The sequence below is a fragment of the Rhinolophus ferrumequinum genome, assembly GCF_004115265.2.
Source record: "Rhinolophus ferrumequinum isolate MPI-CBG mRhiFer1 chromosome 5 unlocalized genomic scaffold, mRhiFer1_v1.p scaffold_110_arrow_ctg1, whole genome shotgun sequence".
In the NCBI taxonomy this organism is placed as follows: Eukaryota; Metazoa; Chordata; class Mammalia; order Chiroptera; family Rhinolophidae; genus Rhinolophus; species Rhinolophus ferrumequinum.
The window spans coordinates 2,718,612-2,737,045 of NW_022680355.1; positions in this window are offsets into that span (position 1 = coordinate 2,718,612).

An 18,434-nucleotide genomic window follows, 5' to 3' on the forward strand; every position below is an offset into this window, starting at 1 on the left:
CTGTGGTTTTCCTCTCCAGCCTTCTAAAATGAAGTAAGATGTTATCCAGAGAGCAGTAAGGTGTGTTGGAAAGCCAAAGGATAGTTCCATGATTTTAAATGAAAATGCCCAACGCATAAGGGGAGGAGTATAGTTCTTTTTACAAATGCTATAAGTGGTGAATGTACACATCTGCACTCCACTTCCAGGCTTAACATTCTAGCAAGCTTTCAGGAGCTACAGCCATTGACCTCAGGTTGCATTTACTTAAAGGTGCTGCCTGCATGAGAAATTATCGCTTGTCAAAATGCCTTCAAAAGTCTTAAGATAAAGCAAGCAACATTTACCAAGTACTGGACAAGATCTTTTCCTAAGATGTGGCAAGTCCTATAAGCTCCATAGCCCATTTCCTACCTGTATGTTGGGGGATGGGGGAAGTAGAAAAAATATGAGAAAGAAGAGCCACATTTGCAGTGGGAGTGCAGGAGACAGAAGAGCCTGGGTTTATAATATTAATGGAAAGCCCCCCGAGTAGATATTAAGCAAGTTATCCCAGGAACACATACACAAGACACACAAGAACAGCTTGAAATAAACAAGTAGAATTGATTCGTAAATCATACTTTTGCATTCAGGAGCAATGGATGTCAATCAAACATGGGTGACATTTGCTTGTCAATACGAGGATGATGGCTGGGAAGATGGTGACTTATTACATCAGGGCGAGAATGTGAAATGAGAAGCAGAAACAAATAAGACTACAGCAAGCAAACCATAACATCCCGGGTGATGATCTTATCTGTGGCGTCAACAGCACAACACCTCCCTCTCTGTTCTTTCTGCGTACCCCCACCCCACCCCACTGGTCTCATTCTTTATTTCCTTCTTCTCTGTTTCAAAACTAAATAAGGTCAAATGAGCAGGCTGAAGGAAACAAAGATTCATTGATTCTTTGAAGAGAAATGTCAGCAGCTCCTTCAGGTCTTTCCTGGGAGAATCAACCCTGAGAGTCAGGCAGTATGACTAAGCCTGGCCCAGGTCTCCATGTTATCTCTCTGCCTGGCTGCTGAGATGCTCCTGCTACTGCAAACAGTCCTTCCTACTTCTCAAACCCTTCAATTTTATTATTTATAAATGTGCGTCTATATCTTGGGCATAATTACACATATATTTCACAATACTTCTTCTGTTCCTAGGAGCTACCTTATTTTCATATGTTTAAGCTGCAAGTAAGTTCTCTCCTGGCCACAATGCCTATTTCCTAATACACCTTCTGGATTGCTTCTCAAAAGTCACCTTTTGGGGGAAAAAGAAAAGTAAAGTGTGGTGCCAGCAATAGAGGGTACTGTATTAATGAAATAAACTCTTCTCTCATACACCAAATTATCAAACTTGATAAAACCCCTTTATAGCTCAAGAGAGTTTAGTGGGAGATAAAAACGGAGGTTTTTTTTTTTTTTTTAAAGGTGGAATTGTATAAATCCATTGTCATCGAAAACCTCAAGATACATGTGTTTCCCCATTGAAGAATTCCCATCTCGTAGAGAAACCCATCATGGATGACATGAAATGGTAGTGTTGGAATTGACCCCAGAAAGCTAGTCACCTGCTCACTTTAAAGATGCTGAGATGGCGACACAGAGGTGTGAGCAGATTCAGGGCCATCCAATGCCAGTACAGCACAACTCATTTGATTGCACTTCACAGGTCAATTGTGTTTTGTACACATTGAAGATTTGTGACAACTGCCAACTAAAAGATTACCACTCACTGAAGGTTCAGATGATGGTTAGCATGTTTTAGGAATAAAGTATCTTATTATATATATATATATATATATATATATATATATATATATATATATAATATTTAGATATAATAATATTTAGATATGCTTTTGCACATTTAATAGACTATAGTATAATGTAAACAGAACTTTCATATGCACTGGGAAACCAAGAAATTTGTGTGCCTTGCTTTATTACAATATTCATTTCATTGTGGTGGTCTGGAACCAAACCCACAATATCTATGAGGTATGCCTGTAACTTTCCTCTACACTGCAATATAGACACATCCCATCCAGCTTGAGACCTACGGTACTGGTCCCAGTAATGGAGGGCTTCCTCTTTCCATGTTCTCGGATGCCAAAGCAAAACTTGACTTTGCTAGTGAGGGCTGTAACGCCTTAAAGTTCTCCTGAGATTTGGAAAGGTGCTCAGAAGTCATCATTCATCATCTCCCAGGTCCATGGCTGACCCCAGTGCTACTGAGTGCACACACCCAGGCAGTGTGTAGACATTTGGTTTTTCAGTGACATTGAAATGATTGGTCCCCGTCCTTTCTTCTAGAAATGTCCCCCCTTGTAATTTGGGAGGGACTTTTTTGTTCCTCCAAGATTTACAGGGATGCCTGGGTAGTAGATAAATTTATGGCTGGTTACTGCCACTTTCCACTGCTTAAATCTCTCTGGAAAGTTACTCACGCTTCAGCCCTGATTCTGACAGTTTGAATACACCATCTGATATGGCATATTACTCATCCTCTTTATATGTATATAATAATAGAAAATGTGTCGATTAAAAAATATATTTGACTCTCTTCAGTCCTCATCAGAGAACCAAGTTTTCTCTCCTAGTTGATATTAATTTTGGAAGTAGACACTGAAATCTAATTTTCACAGCACTTCCCAATCATTTCTCAAGAAAACACCAGGCTCCATATTCCCATTTCTTCTGCACCTGGACCTTGGAGACCCTTAAGCAATAAAGTCAAACAAAGAAACCCAAGATCTGAATTGGGTGATGATCCTGTGATTTTCACCTTCCCCACATGCTTTCTGTCTCTTTTGGAGAATTGAGCAGATCCTACGCACATGACTCCCACACACCCGTGCATGGCCATCCATTAATCTTTACTGAGCACCCGTTGGCAGCATAGCCCTACACTGGGCTCTTCTTAGGCAAAAAAAAAAAAAAAAAATTTAGTCATGACAATGATTTCCAACTCCAGCGGCACTTAAACAGAAATAGATTTCTTACAACAGGAAAAAAAAATTAACCAACCCAAGGGCTATCTAGAGAAATAGATTAAAAAGTGTAAAAAAATTGAGACTGGATCACCTATTTTTCTATAATTTCTGGGTCTCCAAATTGTATTTCAGAACAAACACCCCTTTTGACTGAAGAATTGTAGATTTCCTGACAAAAAGGGTCTGCTGGGAGTTACGGGATCACAACTTGAAGCTTTGCAATGAGATGGATCTTAATTTGAATTCTGCCTTCCTCGTTTAGTAGCTATGAAAGTTACGTAGTCTCCCTGACACTTAATTTTCTTTTCTATAAAATGGGAATAACGCTAACAACTAAATCATAGGGCTGTTGTGAAGATTAAATGAGTTAAGGCATATTAATACAATGACACTCAACGCATAAGAGAGTCCAAGAAATGTCAACATTCACCTTAGCATATTGTAGGACTACTGAGTAGTGTATATGTTTATGAATTGGATAGTAGAACACAAGGCTTAGTAAGGAAGCTAAAGGGTCAGATTTAAGACAAATGGCATCAAATGAACAATAAGTATTACAAATTTAGACAAAACTAGAAAGAATAGAAAAGTTGTCCAGGAGAGTTGACTATGTGTATTCTTCTATAATATAAAACGTCAGACAAAACTCAAAATAAGGATCACTTTACCCTCCTCCAAAGAAAGAAAAGAGTTTCCTAGCAAGGTCATTTCAATTCACTGCAGTTTGATAGACACAGTTTCATATTTAGAACCCAATAAGAAGCATTAGAACTTGTTCCATCCTCTGGAAAGTCCCCAAGTCAACAAGTTGCAAGCATATTTAAGAATCACTGAAGTAGTTATTCAGAACTGTGACTGTCGATGACGACTTTCAACCAAGAAAACACGCCAGAGAAGGCTCTTTGCATAGTCAGCCAGAAGAGCAATCACTCTGAAGGAGACTAAGTCACAACCACACTCAGTGGGGAAATTTCAACACAAAACTCTCCATAGAAGATAGGGAGTTGGAAAGCTAGCTTGGCAAGTGTGTTGTCAGAAAATTATCAAATAGCCAGATGGAGATGGTAACTAGCATATTACATAAGACTCTGTTACAATATATGGCTTCAAGTTGGTCTCAAATTCTTGCTATACCAATCAAAAGAAGGATGAAATCTCTAGTATGGAAATGATATTTTATATTTGCTTGCTATGGGTTGAATGTTTGGTCCTTTGTCTCTACTTAATGTAAGAGATTGGCAAGTCCTCTGAGCTGCAGTGGTCCCCTCTTACCCAAGGTTTTCCTTTCTGCACTTTCAGTTACCGGAGGTCAACTGTGGTCCAAAAATATTAAATGGAAACTTCTGGAAATAAACTATTAAGGTTTAAATTGCATGCCATTCTGGGTAGCACAATGAAAAATTCTCACACCAACCTGCTCTGTCCCACCCAGGACATGAATCATCCCTTTGTCCAACATCTCCACAATGTGGATTCTCCCCACACGTTAGTCACTTAGCAACTGTCTCAGGTATCAGATCGACTGTCATGGTATTGCAGGGCTTGTGTTCAAGTGTCTCTTACGGTAGCCTAATGCGTGTCACAATACCTATGCCATTCGCCTCACTTCATCTCCTCACGTAAGCACTGCATCATCTCACCTCATCATAAGAATAAGAGTGACTACAGTACGGTACTTTGAAAGAGAAAGAGAGGGCTCACAGTCATATAACTTTTAGTATAGTATTTTGTTATCACTGTTCTATTTTGTTATTTATTGTTGTCACTCTCTTATGGCACCTAACTTATAAATTAAACTTTACATAGGTAGGTATGTACAGAAAAAAACATAGTAGAGCTAGGGTTTGGTACGGTTCATGATTTCGGGCCTCCACCGGGGGTCTCGGAATATATCCCCCATGGATCATGGGAGGACTACTCTATGGTCACGATAACTCAGTCATACAAGGTAGACGGGAGAATCCAAGAAATTAAAAGCAGCTGCCATTAGACTGTAAGGAACTTCAAGAGAAAGATATGTTACAGGGACGCAGCTCAAAAGCTGTGCAACGGACCGATCAACTGCAAAGACAGTGATAAGAATTGTGATCGTTTTGTTGTTTTGCCTGATTTGTTTTGTCTTAAAAATCTAAAGCACATGCATTCTGAGAGGTGATGTTACAGAAAGCCAGACTAGGCCAAGGCCAAGAGCAGCTCATTTTCTAGAATCTGGTTCTAAGAGTACTTAGGCTGCAGGAGGCATGAATGCCAAGTGACAGTTGCACTCAGCCCCACTCCTACGTGAGTATAACCCAGAGCAACTCACCTTCAAATATGAACAATATGTCCTGTGAATAAATATTGTGTCCCTTGGGTTTTTGTAGGCGAACAGATACATCAGCTTTTCCCTAATGGAGGCAATCTCTTAGGGATAGTCTTAAACTATACAAAATTAGATGTAATTGGAAACCATGATCCTAAAAATAAATTGTGGAGGTAGTGTAGATTTGTAAAAAGAATAAATGAGACAAAATTAACCAGTGTTGTATGCTTCACATAAATAATTGTATACTTACTTCAGTGTTTCCCATTGAAAGTGGGAAAACTGTATTATAAATTATTATAAATTTAATCGTATTATAAATTATATGATTTATAATTTAATTAATTATCTTTGGCCATAGAAAGTGGAGAAAGTCAGTAAAGTTGGTCCTACTTGGTCAGAGTTTTGTGGTTTTATTTTTCCAGTATCTCAAGACCCAAGTGGTCATCCTCCTACTTGTCAATATATACTAAGGGTCTGTGGCTTCACTCAGGCCCTGCTAACGCTCATCAGCAGACAGGAATATTCTGAGCTGTGAGCCACTCCACCGACGCTAATCATTCTGGGTGTTTCCGTCTTTTCTTCCTGCCACTGCCTTCTCTGGACCATTCCAGTCATCCAACAACTTCACAGAGGCGGGAATAGAAGCCAAATTGCTTATGTTACGATCAGTGGGCGCCCTTATGACTTTTCACAAAGGAAAATTTAAAGCTATTGGCTAAGTTAGAGGACCGCCCGAATCTTTCAATTATACAATAGCTGCCATCATGCATTTATACTTGGGTGTGTATATATTTTCAAATATGTCTTGATTCCCAACTATCTATATCTATCTAGGTAAATCTATATCTACATCTACATATGAGACTTCTTTTACATTTCTTCTTAAGGATTTGTTCGTTTTTTGTGGGTGGGCAGAAGACCTTAATAGCCAGATAAAGAGAGCCCGATATGGACCACCCATGACGGTTTCTTCGTCAAAACCCCAGAACATGATTTTGGCACCCTAGTACATGTGAACATTTGTTCTAGAATTACACAGACCACTGATTGGCTCTCTTTGCCCATTTCATCCAGGACTGAGGGTGGCATTCACAGGGGCTTTTTTTTTTTTTTCTTTAAGGCCTTGAACAGAAAAGTGAAAAAAAAAAAAAAGAAGCTAATTAAAAGAAGTTTTAGGACAAGTGTGGTTCTCAGAGAAAATCATTCATGAGGTCTAAACTATAAAATGAACTTTTCCTTAAGAAATTCATAACAAGCTGAGAAGGCCCTAATCTAATCTGTTATCTACTGTTTGACTGCACTAGTTAGAATGAATTCTCTGGATAAGTCGCTTCTATTATCTTCTCATTAATGTGTTCAATTTAATTTAATTTAAAACATGCAAGAAGAGAACTGGACTTTGCTGTCCATTTCCTCTCCCTCCAGCTCTCCCATCTCCAAACCACCTCATCCATAGCATTTAAATCATCTTCCTTCAGCCCCTGCTCAGAGCGTGTCACCACTCTGCCCAGAAACAATAACTTCCTCACTGTCCGCATGACCAGAAAGCAGAATTACTGAAGCACGGGATGCCAGGCTCTGCATAAATGGCCACAAGTCCTCTTTAACTTCCCAGTAGCCCAAATCTAATTCCGCTTACCAACCCTAGTAGGTCTTGAAATTCGTTCAAAGAAAGCCAAGTTGAATAAGAGGCAAATGCCACTCCCAGAAAATACACAGTCAGCAAGGATAGAATGAATGGGATAAAAAGCAGAGAGTGGAGTTTAAACCGGAGGTGACAACTCACTTTCAAATAAAAATCAAAAGTGCAGTAAAGAGTATGACTAGAGGGATGAAGCTTAGTGAAAAAAATGCAAACAAATTTCCACATTTCTGTTGCTTTTTAGTACGTAATTTGAACAGATCGGTCAAATGTGATTAACTATAGAAAAAAAAAGTTAAACGATTTGGCAGATGCCTACAATGTTTTTACTCATGAATTACTACAGATATAAAAGTATTACTACTCTTATAAAAACACAACCTTGAGCAAGTAGGAAGTGAACTAACTCACACTTAAATCTCCAATTTTGAAAATAGAAAATGACTGCGTATACCATTTGATAAAAATATTCATAAACACCAGGAACTACTCATATAAAAATTTAACAATTATATGCACCCCTGTGAATTGCAAGCACTGATCAACTTACTCTAAATATAAAAAATCACTTTTCTCCCTTCACATTTAATTGGTTACTTATAATTAAGAGTATTTATTTCAGCTCTAGTAACTCCTTAATTTAGTTTGTAGTAGGTCATTGGATATTTACGTGTAATAATTTCAAAAATATAGACAAGTATATGATGAAAGCATTTAGTACTCCTGAGACAGCCAATGAATTTTCTGAAGATTTTTGATCATGCAGTATAGGACAAATTTTAATGATCTTATGCTCCTTTTAGATATGCTCGCAAATATAGTAATAAGAATTGCACAATGCAAATGAACTTGAAATGGGTTCAGTGGATGGTAATGCCATCCCTGTGATGGGTACATTAATACCTGAGACCAGAAACCATTCAAAAGGTAACACACTTATCCACCAGCAAAAAAAAAAAAAAAAAATCAAACTGCTCTTACAAAGTGATCAACAGTACATGATACAAAAGGGGAAACATAAATACTATTTCAGGACAAAAACAGAAATGGAGTCAAGAAGATAAAAACGCAAGAATAAATCTAGGTGGTTTAAACTAGTAAAAGAGAGTCTGAATAAGGGAGACAATTGACTTGCTGATTTTCTTTCTTTGAGGGTTTTCCACACCAGCTTTCTTAGAAAAAATGAAGTTTCAAGTATGGCAGCACAGTGAAGCTCAGCATTTAAATCTCTTCACGGTCACAGAAAGACTTTGAAGCAATAGGAGCGTATCTATAGCATTAGAATCCCTTTGCAATGACAATTACAGTATTTATCAGTGCCACTGGAAATAAGCAATAGGGAGGACTGAGCGGAAGAGTGGAGATTCACTACACAGGTACCCCCGCCACTTCCTGTGACTAACTCAAAAATCTGTTGAAATCCTTAGTCAGTTCTCCGGTGACATGATAAACTATGGTCCTTCATATTCATCAGGAACCTGATGGACGTGCACTATGAATGGATAGCTGGGAGTGAGACGATCCCAAATTAAAATCTGCACTGTTTTGTTGGTCAGGAGATATATTTTTGCTGTCATCTATTCAATATACTCCCCCTTTTGTTTCCGGATTATTAATTTTGGAATCATTGGTGATTTAACTTTTAAACACAGATGTAATTATTTTAATGATCCGTTTGTGTAATTTTTTTTTAATTTAAAGTAAGAGAGAGGTCCATCTAAACTGAATTATCTGCAATGAAGTGGCCTCTTTATGGTAGAGAGCATATTTTAAAGGGATTTGAAGTCTTTGTGTGGAATTTAGCTTCAATCACAGAGCTCAGTGTTACAGCATGATTCAGGTATCTGTGTACTGATTAAATGAAATGTACAAGATTGAAGTTAGAAAACTCTTTTAGAGAGAACCATTCATGAAAGTGGAAAATTACAGGATTTTTCTCCCTGATGTAAAATTGTGGGCTTCAGCAAGATATCATGGCTGATCTTGGCAACAGGAATTGACTAAAGTACATGAGATGGTTGCTTTGGAAGGAAGGGCCTTAGGTCTGAGGGCTGTTTATTTGCACTACTAAAAGTAAAGATCAAAAGAATACAATGCTTAATATGCAATGCAAGGTTCTGGATCATCCACTAAAGAGATACCGTTATCCAGAGCAGTGGACCCTGACTGAGCTGGTGACACCCCTCAGAGTGATTTCCTGCTCTCTGGGATCATTGGGAACACACCGGGGTGGACATCCTGTGGCCATTTTGTCCTCTGGGACCCGACTGCCATTTCTTCTTCAGCCACATTTGAGAACCTTGTCTCAAAACGGGCCATTTCAGATTATTTTTCCTGATTTTTCAGTTGAAGACTATAATCATGGGGAACCTGACAGCTCCATAGAAGAAAGGCCCAGAAATGCCTGCTGCCCCTGCTTCTCTCAACTGTCCTGCTAATCCTGTGGGAAATTTATAGCTCCCAATAAGGACCACCACCACCTTCCTGTACACCCTTTTTTTTACTTATTCTGCCTAACGTGGGTTTACGTGGCTGACCACTGAGGGAACCTTAACAAATACAGCCCTGGTGGGGATTTAAGGGAGAGTTAAGCTGTCTTCTACACCAGCCCTGTCTGAGAGGACTTTCTGGGATGATGGAGACGTTCTACCTATGTGTTGCCTAATTAGGCAGTCACTTGTCACGTGTGGTACTGAGCACGTGAGATGTGGCTAGGTCAACAGAGAAACTGCATTTTTAATTTTCATTACGTTCAATCTAAATAACTACAGGTGACTGGTGGCTCTGCATTGGGCAGCATAGTATGATGAGGAGGACTAGAATCCTTTTTCTCGACGAAAGGACAGAACCAGAGAAATGGACTTCAACTGAAGCAATGAGGCTGTACATAAGCAGGGAGCAAAACCTGAGGAAAAGATCAAGGAAGGTTCTGGAACTCTCTGGCACACTCGGAAGCGGCCATCAGACTAGAAAGGTGTGGCAGTTTGCTAGGGCCACCATAACAAAGTACCACAGCCTGGTGGCTTAAACAACAGAAGTTTATTTTCTCGCAGTTCTGGTTAGAAGTCTGAGATCAAGGCATGGAGCGACAGGGTTGGTTTCTTCTGAGGCCTCTCCCTAGGCTTCTCGATGGCTGTTCTGTCCCTGTGTCTTCACATCCTCCTCCCTCTGTGTGTCTATATCCTAACCTCTTCTTATAAGGGTACCAGTTATATGGGCTTAGAGCCCACCCATATGGCTTCATTTTACCTTAATTTCCCCTTTAGAGGTCCTGTCTCCAAATGCAGTTAGTCACCTTCTGAGGTACTGGGAGTTTGGGGAGGGAAGGGGACATAAATCAGCCCACAATCCAACAGGCTTCGTGTGGCTATGCCTGAGAGACAGAAGAACAATAAAAATTCCAGTCACTAGCATAGCCAGGAACTTGCCATCTCCTGAGACCAGAGACCTGCTTCGCATTTGCAACCCAAGTTTGGCTGCATTTTCTGCATTTTAATGGAAGCAACAGATGAACTACAGATACGGGCAGAGTCATACTCTGGGTTACCATTTCCAGGGAGCTTAATGAGTCTGATTTATTTCATGTAACTAAGAGATGGGAATTCCGAGTTGGACTCAGATGATTCTTCCTTTGAAATTATCTCTAATTTTGAATTTTTCTGCCTCCAGGTGCTTACTGAAGCAGGTCTTTATGACCACATACTGGGACCCTCATAACACCTCCGGCATGATCTCCTGGCCTCCAGCCTGTCCAGTCCTCGCTCATTCTACATTCATTCTCATTCACAATTCTTCCTAAGAGACCATGTTCACTATTCCTCCCATTTCCTGGAGTCCTTAAAGGACTCCCAGCCCAGTTGTCTAAAGATAAATCCCAAATTCCTAACTTCACACTAAGTGCATTTTATCACCTCCCTACATACACCCTGCTTATGACTTTAATTTCTATTACTACGGAAAAAGGTCCTCTGAATAACCCCAATCTATGTCCTCACTTTCCACTGACATATCTCACACATGTTTCCAGGCCTGCGTCCTTCTTATGTTACCCCCACCAGGAATAGCTTCAAAGGCCCGAGCTTTTAAGGGAGTTACTATTGATTAAAACTTTCTTCAAATTTTACTTCCTCAGCAATGTCTTCCCTGATCATTCATTCTATCTGAAACAGTGTCCCATCCTCCATAGAAATCCTGGAACCCTGCTTTGCTTTGCTTTATGCTGCTCTATGATGCTGTTATGGGCTGAATTGTCTCCTCCTTGGAGACTGGGTCTTCAGAGATGTGATTAAATTAAAAGGAGCTGATGAGGGTGGGTTCTAATCCAAGCTGACTGGTGTCCTCATAGGGGAAGATGAGGACACAGGCACACGCAGAGGGAAGACCCAGGAAAGACACAGGGAGAAGATGACCATCTATAAGCCAGGGAGAGCGGCTTCCCTTATGGCCCCCAGCATAAACGAACCCTGCTGACATCTTGATCTCTGACTTCCAGCCTCCAGAACTGGGAGACAATATATTTCTGTTATTGAAACCACCCAAAACATACTATTTGTAATGGCAGCCCTAGCCAACTACTACAGGTATATATATCACTACATTACTTTTTATTTTTTGGTCTATTTCCCCCACTTGAAAGTCAAGTTCATAAGGGCAGAAACTTAATTTTGTTCACTGCTATATCTCCATATCTAGAGTGGTGTCTGGCAGAGAGTTGGTGTTGAATAAATGGAGTTTGGAATATCATTCTAACACCATTCTATATACCCCTGGCCTCAGCTACCTCTGCCTAATTCTGGGGTTTAGCAAAGGAAACCCATTTGCCTAAAGACAAAAACTACATTCCCCAGTTTAGCTTTTATTGATAATAAAGGTAGTACTTTGGCCTCTGTGTGCTGTATATTATTTCTGAATTGTTTTAAACTTGGGCAAGAAGGAGAGGTGCTAGTTATTAGTTCCCCATTCCTTAACATTCTGTAGTATCTTGCAAATGGCAGGTACTCCATGAATATTTTATCCCAAAATATCTTACTTACCTGTTTCCTGACAATTTCCCTACATGTCTATTTTGATTCCCAGCTTCTAAGAGGGCAGGGGTCGTCCTCAGTGCCTGCCTGTCTGTCCTCTTGTAGTAGCTGCTCATTAAATCTTTAATGACTGAGTGGTGAGAATCCACATGGTGGAGCCCTGGGGGAACACTAGTCCAGCTCCCCACCATCCCTCTTCACTGAGGATTTTCTCACTTCCCCACCCCTCACTCTCCTCCACAAGGTACAGAGCCTGGAGGTGAAATAGGTGAGTTTGTACCTTGAGTCTCTCGCTTTCCCCTTGGCCACAGACACTGGACCAGAGGTAGATCCTGTGCCACGAAGGCGACTTTTCCCAGGAATTTGGATTGACACCAAGAGGCTCATGACGGCCTCTTCTGGCTGCAAGACTTAAGTTTTACATACTCTGGCAATGGAAGGAGGGCACTGGATGCTCACCTTGTGGCACAGAGAAGGAAAGATAGAGAAAGCCAAAGATCGTGCAGTCAGGCAGACAGCAGCAGTGACAGGGCCCCTGACAGCTTTCCAGGAGCTTCCTGGAGCCGATTTCTGTTTCTGCCCATTGTTTCCACTAGACGCCCCTGTGTCCCTGTCATCAACTCCCCTTCTTTGCTTCAGCTGGTTTGAGTTTGTTTCTGTTGTTTGCAAACACAAAACAAAATACACACACAAGATAAAACAAAAAGACAGGAAACAAAACCAAACCATCAACTCACTCACCTCTGTGATGGCTTTTTGAGAAACAGGAGGTTATTTCCTTCAGGAAAGTGAGGCATGAGAAGCCCTATTCCCTCCCTCACTACCACCGCTTCTCAAATCATCTATTAGAAGCCCATTTCCTTTGAGGTAATCGAGGGGCTGTTGGCACGCATCAGCCAACATCAGGGTTGGACAGGATCTCTTCACGATTCTTTCCAAATACAAGAAAGTACACCTGTGCTTCAAAATCTACCAGGAACACTCAATGTTTTTAAATCTATCTTTTCCTAAATTGCCTCATAAATTCTCGCTGTTTTCAGGCTCACCTTTTTGAACTATACCAGCTGAGATCAACTCAGGTGGTTACCCTAACAGTTCCAAGATGTTACATCTGAAATGCTAAACAAAGATCTTTCTGGGAAGAAGGGTATTCATCTTTTTTTTTTCCTTGTGTTTACAGCTACACTGTTCGAGAAAAAAGGTGGAGGGGGGGAAATCCTTGTGTATGAAATTAAACCCAAATTGGACTGAAAGGAACAAATTGTTGGAATCATCTTCAAGGACTCCCACCCATCTTCATTTGTATCTTATTGATAACCAGTTAGGAAGCTGCCGCAATAGATCAGGGCAGATGGCAGCTTAGACCAGGAGGTTTCAGAGGAAATGGTAATAAGTGGTCAGGGAGGGCTCAGTGAGAACAAGGACCAGGGGGCAGAAAAGGAAGTAGATGACAGACACAGAAATAAAACGTACCAAGCAATGAGGAATTCTGTGAGGATAATAAAAGCAGGGGGATGGGACGGTGCCCTGTGGGCTACCTTAGGTTAAGTAATCAAGGAGGACCTCCCTGAGGAAGTGATATGTAAGCCGAGACCTGGAAACTCTGGGGAAGTAAAAAGAATGCAGGCTGAGGAAACAACTAGCAAAAGACCCCGTGAGGTGAACAAGACTGGCATGCTCGAGAACCAGAAGGAAGGTCAGTGTGGCTGGAACAGAGTGAAGCCAGGAGAGGTCAGGGAGGCTGAAAGGGTACAGCTTGTAAAGGTCAATGGGAAATGCAATGTCTCTGGTAATCCAAAGGGTCTTTTTCTGTTTATATAGGATTTGTTCTTTTAAAAAAAAAAAAAATCAATACACTTTATTTTTTAGAGCAGTGTTAGGAGTACAGAAAAACAGAACAGAAAGTAGGAGTTCGTGGATAACCTCTCTGCCTTTGTTACAACTGATGAACCAATATTGATACATTATTTTATAAAGTCCATAGTTTACACTAGGGTTCATTCTTTCATTAAAGGGGCCTTAGCATAGGCAGGGAAATGGAACTGGTGTGGTCTGATTTGCAATTTTGGGAGACTTAGGTTCACAAAGCTGTTGTTATTGTTTCTCCCCCCTGCCCAAATTTATATATCCAAGTGACCTGAGTTTGGAGATAGGATCTTTACAGAGGTAATTAAGGTAAAATGAGGTCACTGGGGGTGGGCTCTAACCCACATAACTAGTTTCCTTATAAGAAGAAATTAGGACAAGACACACACAGTGGAAAGACCATGTGAAGACACAAGGAGAGGATGGTCGCCTATAAGCCAAGGAGAGAGACCTCAGAAGAACCAACCCTGCTCACACCCTCATCTGGACTTCTAGCTCCAGACAATACATTTTTGTTGTCTAAACCCCCAGTCTGTGGTACGTAGTTATGGCAGCGCTAGCAAAATAATACAGCTGTGAAGACCTGTTGTTAGAAAACCTACTGGGAGGGATCCAAGATGGCAAAGTAGGTAAACACCAGGCTTGCTTTCTTCCAGGAACACATTAAAATTACAACCAAATTATAAAGAAGCAGCCACGTCTAGACTGGTAGGAGAGGAGGAGACGAGAAACGGGCTTGTCCCACTCCTGCCGATGGTGGTTGAGAATCAGGAGGGCTACCTGAGCAGCAGAGAAGAGGAGCCCCCACAACATCGAGCTGTGAAAAATAGTCAGGATTCCAACCATCGGGGTGGGACAGAAGGCTGCGGGAAACCTCGTAAACGGCCCGTGCATGGGCTCACTCGCTCGCAGGCACTCACCCTGGGCTCCAGTGGTGACTCAGGGGGCGTTGGAGGCATATGGGGGTGCAGACTGAGGGGTGAGGCTTCCAGGCAAGGGCCGGGAGACAGTCACCGTTTTCTCTGTGTGTGGGCCTTCTCCCCGGCAGCCGCAGGCGGACGCCATCTTGCCTCTGTTCAGCCCCTCCCCCCACAGGCCAAATCTGAATCTGATTGGACTGATGAGCTTCACTGAGACAAGGCCCACCTAACTTCCCCAAGCTGCCAGCCCCGCTCACATTGCTCTTTTCCTTGGAAAACTATTACGGGTCCCAGGCCCCAGGCAGGTGGAGACTGGCCTCAATGTGCTCTGAGACTTTTGTTGAGTCATTCCAGGCTCAGCACTGGCACCAAACCAGAGTTTGCATTAACCTAGTGACCACAACTCTTCCGACTCTAGTGATTGCCTGAGACCCTGCCTCACCCAACTTGCATAACCACACAGGGCTTTATCAGAGGCTGAACCTTAAGGGAGTCGGCAGGTAGCAGCAGGCCTCAGGGTGTCCTGGCTTTTTGCGGAGCTACTCAGGCCTGATATTGCTGGCAGCCATCCTTGGTTCACAGCATGACCTCTCTCACATGCCACCAGGTTTAGCACAGGCAGCGAACAACCACAGATCACTTTATAGCTCCTACCAGGTAGTCCCCAGCCATTCACAACCAGTGAGTGACCTGAGCCTGCAGTGGAGCCCTTCCCAAGATGCCATAAAAACAACATACTTGGATGTTGGCTTCAGATCACAACAGAGTATTTCCCAGTTAGCACCACAAGCAGCACACACAAGGGGCAGTCACAATAGGTACCAGGGCCCACTGGGGCGAATCCCACTGAGTGGGACAAGCCCCCACACAGCAGCTCGTAAGTTATGGATGTGGTCAAACCCCACAGTCAGTCAGCCTGAGGGCCAATGTCAGCCACTGAGGGATCAAGGCTCAACTCTAACAGGATGGCACAACCCACACAAGGGACACTCCTGGAGCACCTGGAGCAGGTGACAAGGGCCCCACAGGGCACCTACTATGTAAGGTCACCCGACCAAGACTAGGAGACATAGAAGATCTACCCAATACATAGAAACAAACAAATGGAGGCAGCCAAATTGAGGAAACAAAGAAATGTGTCCCAAATGAAAGACTTCTGGAGAAAACTCCAGAAAAAGAATTAAAATAAATGGAAGCAAACAACTTACCAGAGACAGTGTTGAAAACAATGGTTATAAAGATGCTCAAGGAACTTAGTGAGAACTTCAACAGAGAGATAGCAAGCATATAAAAGACAAAGAAACCATAAAAAACCAACTAACCAAACAAACAAACAAACAAACAAAGAGTCAGAAGTGAAGAATACAATAACTGAAATGAAGAATGCACTAGAAGGAATTACCAGCAGACTAGATGAAGCAGAGGATCGAATAAGCAATTTGGAAGACATGATAGCAGAAAACACCCAATTGGAAGAGCAAAAAGAAAAAAAAAAATGAGGATAGTTTAAGAGACCTCTGGGACAACACCAAGTATAACATCTGCATCATAGGGGTACCAGAAGGAGAAGAGAGACAGCAAGGGATTGAGAACCTATTTGAAGAAATAATGACTGAAAACTTCCATAACCTGGCAAAAGAAATAAATATACAAGCCCAGGAAGCGCAGAGAGTCCCAAACAAGATGAATCCAAACAGGCCCAAACCAAGACACATTATAATTAAAATAGTAAAGGTGAAAGACAAAGAGAGAATCCTAAAAGCAGCAAGAGAAAGGCAACTAGTAACTTATAAGGGAGCAACAGAAACTTTGCAGGCCAAAAGGGATTGGCACAAAATATTCAATGTGATGAAAAGATAGGACCTACAACCAAGGATACTCTACCCAGCAAGGCTATCATTTAAAATCGAAGGACAAATAAAGAGCTTCCTAGACAAGAAAAAACTAAAAGAATTCATCACTACCAAAACAGTATTACAAGGGATGTTAGAGGGACTTCTTTAAGAAGAAGGAAAAATAGAAGCAAAATTATGAATAATAAAATGGAAGTAGCTACATATCTATCAATAATTACTTCCAATGCAAATGGATTAAATGCTTCAATCAAAAGACATAGGGTGGTTGAATGGATAAGAAAACAAGACCCTTACATATGCTGCCTACAAGAGACTCACTTCAGAGTGAAAAACACAAACAGATGGAAAATAAAGGGATAGGAAAAGTTATCTCATGAAAATGGAAACAGAAAAAAGAAAAAAAAAACAACAACTGAGTAGCAATACTTATACCAGACAAATGGACTTTAAAACAAAGGCTATACCAAGAGACAAAGAAGGACCCAGTAATCACACTTCTGGGTATTTATCTGAAGAAACCCAAAATGCTACTTTGAGGGGATGAGTTCATCCATATAGTCATTGCAGCATTGTTTACAATGGCCAAGATGTGGAGGCAGCCTGGCTGTCCATCGGTGGATGAATGGATAAGAGGACAAGGTACATATATACAATGGAATATTGCTCAGCCATGGAAAGGAATGGGTTCTTGCCATGTAGAGCAGCACGGATGGACCTGGAAGGCATTGTGCTGAGTGGAGTGTAAGACAGAGAAAGACAGATGCAATGTGATTTCACTTATATATGAAATCTAAAGAATACAATAAACAACAACAACAAAAACAGAAATAAACTCATAGATACAGAGAACATTTTGATGGTTGCCAGATGAAAAGGGGTTTGGGAGTGTGGATGAAAGAAGGGGAAGCGATGAAGAAGTACAAATTGCTTATTAGGCAGTAGTCATGGGAATGTAGGGTACAGCATGAGGAATATCGTCAATAATATTGTAGTGATCATGTATGGTGTCAGACGGGTACTAGATTTGTTGGGGGTGATAGATGGGAGGATGTTGCGGGACGGGTGAAAAAAGTGAAGGAATTAAGAAGTACAAATTGGTAGTGACAAAATAGTCATGGGGATGTAAAGTGAAGCATGGGGAATATAGCGAATAACATTGTGACAGCGTGGCACGGGGTCAGGTGGTTGCTGGACTTATCATGGTGATCACTTCTCTAGGTACATAAATGTTGAATAACTATGGTATAACCTGAAACTAATATAATATAGTATGTTAGCCATATTTTAATAAAAATATTTTGAAAAAGAATAATTAATTTCATTCAACCAGGTATTTTCCAAGATTTAAAATGGACTCCTTCTCTTTTCTACTACCAACCCTCTACAGACTCTTTGTAGGGCACCGTGAATTACAATGTAAGCTCCAGATGGGAGGGACTTCCATCACTTCTCATCACTGCTATATACTCACCCCCTGAAGCAGTGCCTGGAACTCCCTAAATATGTGTTGACTAAATGAACTGGGCACGCTGGGCCATGTACATGTATCTCCTGTACATGTTCTGCTCCAGATTCCCTTTACAAAGTTTGGTACCACTTGACGTCAGGTTAAAGATGAGAATTACCTCATAGCTTTCCCTTATTTTCCATAACCAATTCATAAGGAATGGGAGTCACCACCATCCAAAAGCAGTCCTATATTCATGTCTGTATACTCCACAGAATTGAAAAATGTCACATGCTCCCCGATGTTTCTTTTTTTATCTAACCTTTATAGTCTTTCTCTTTGTATTTTCTCCAATGTTACATAT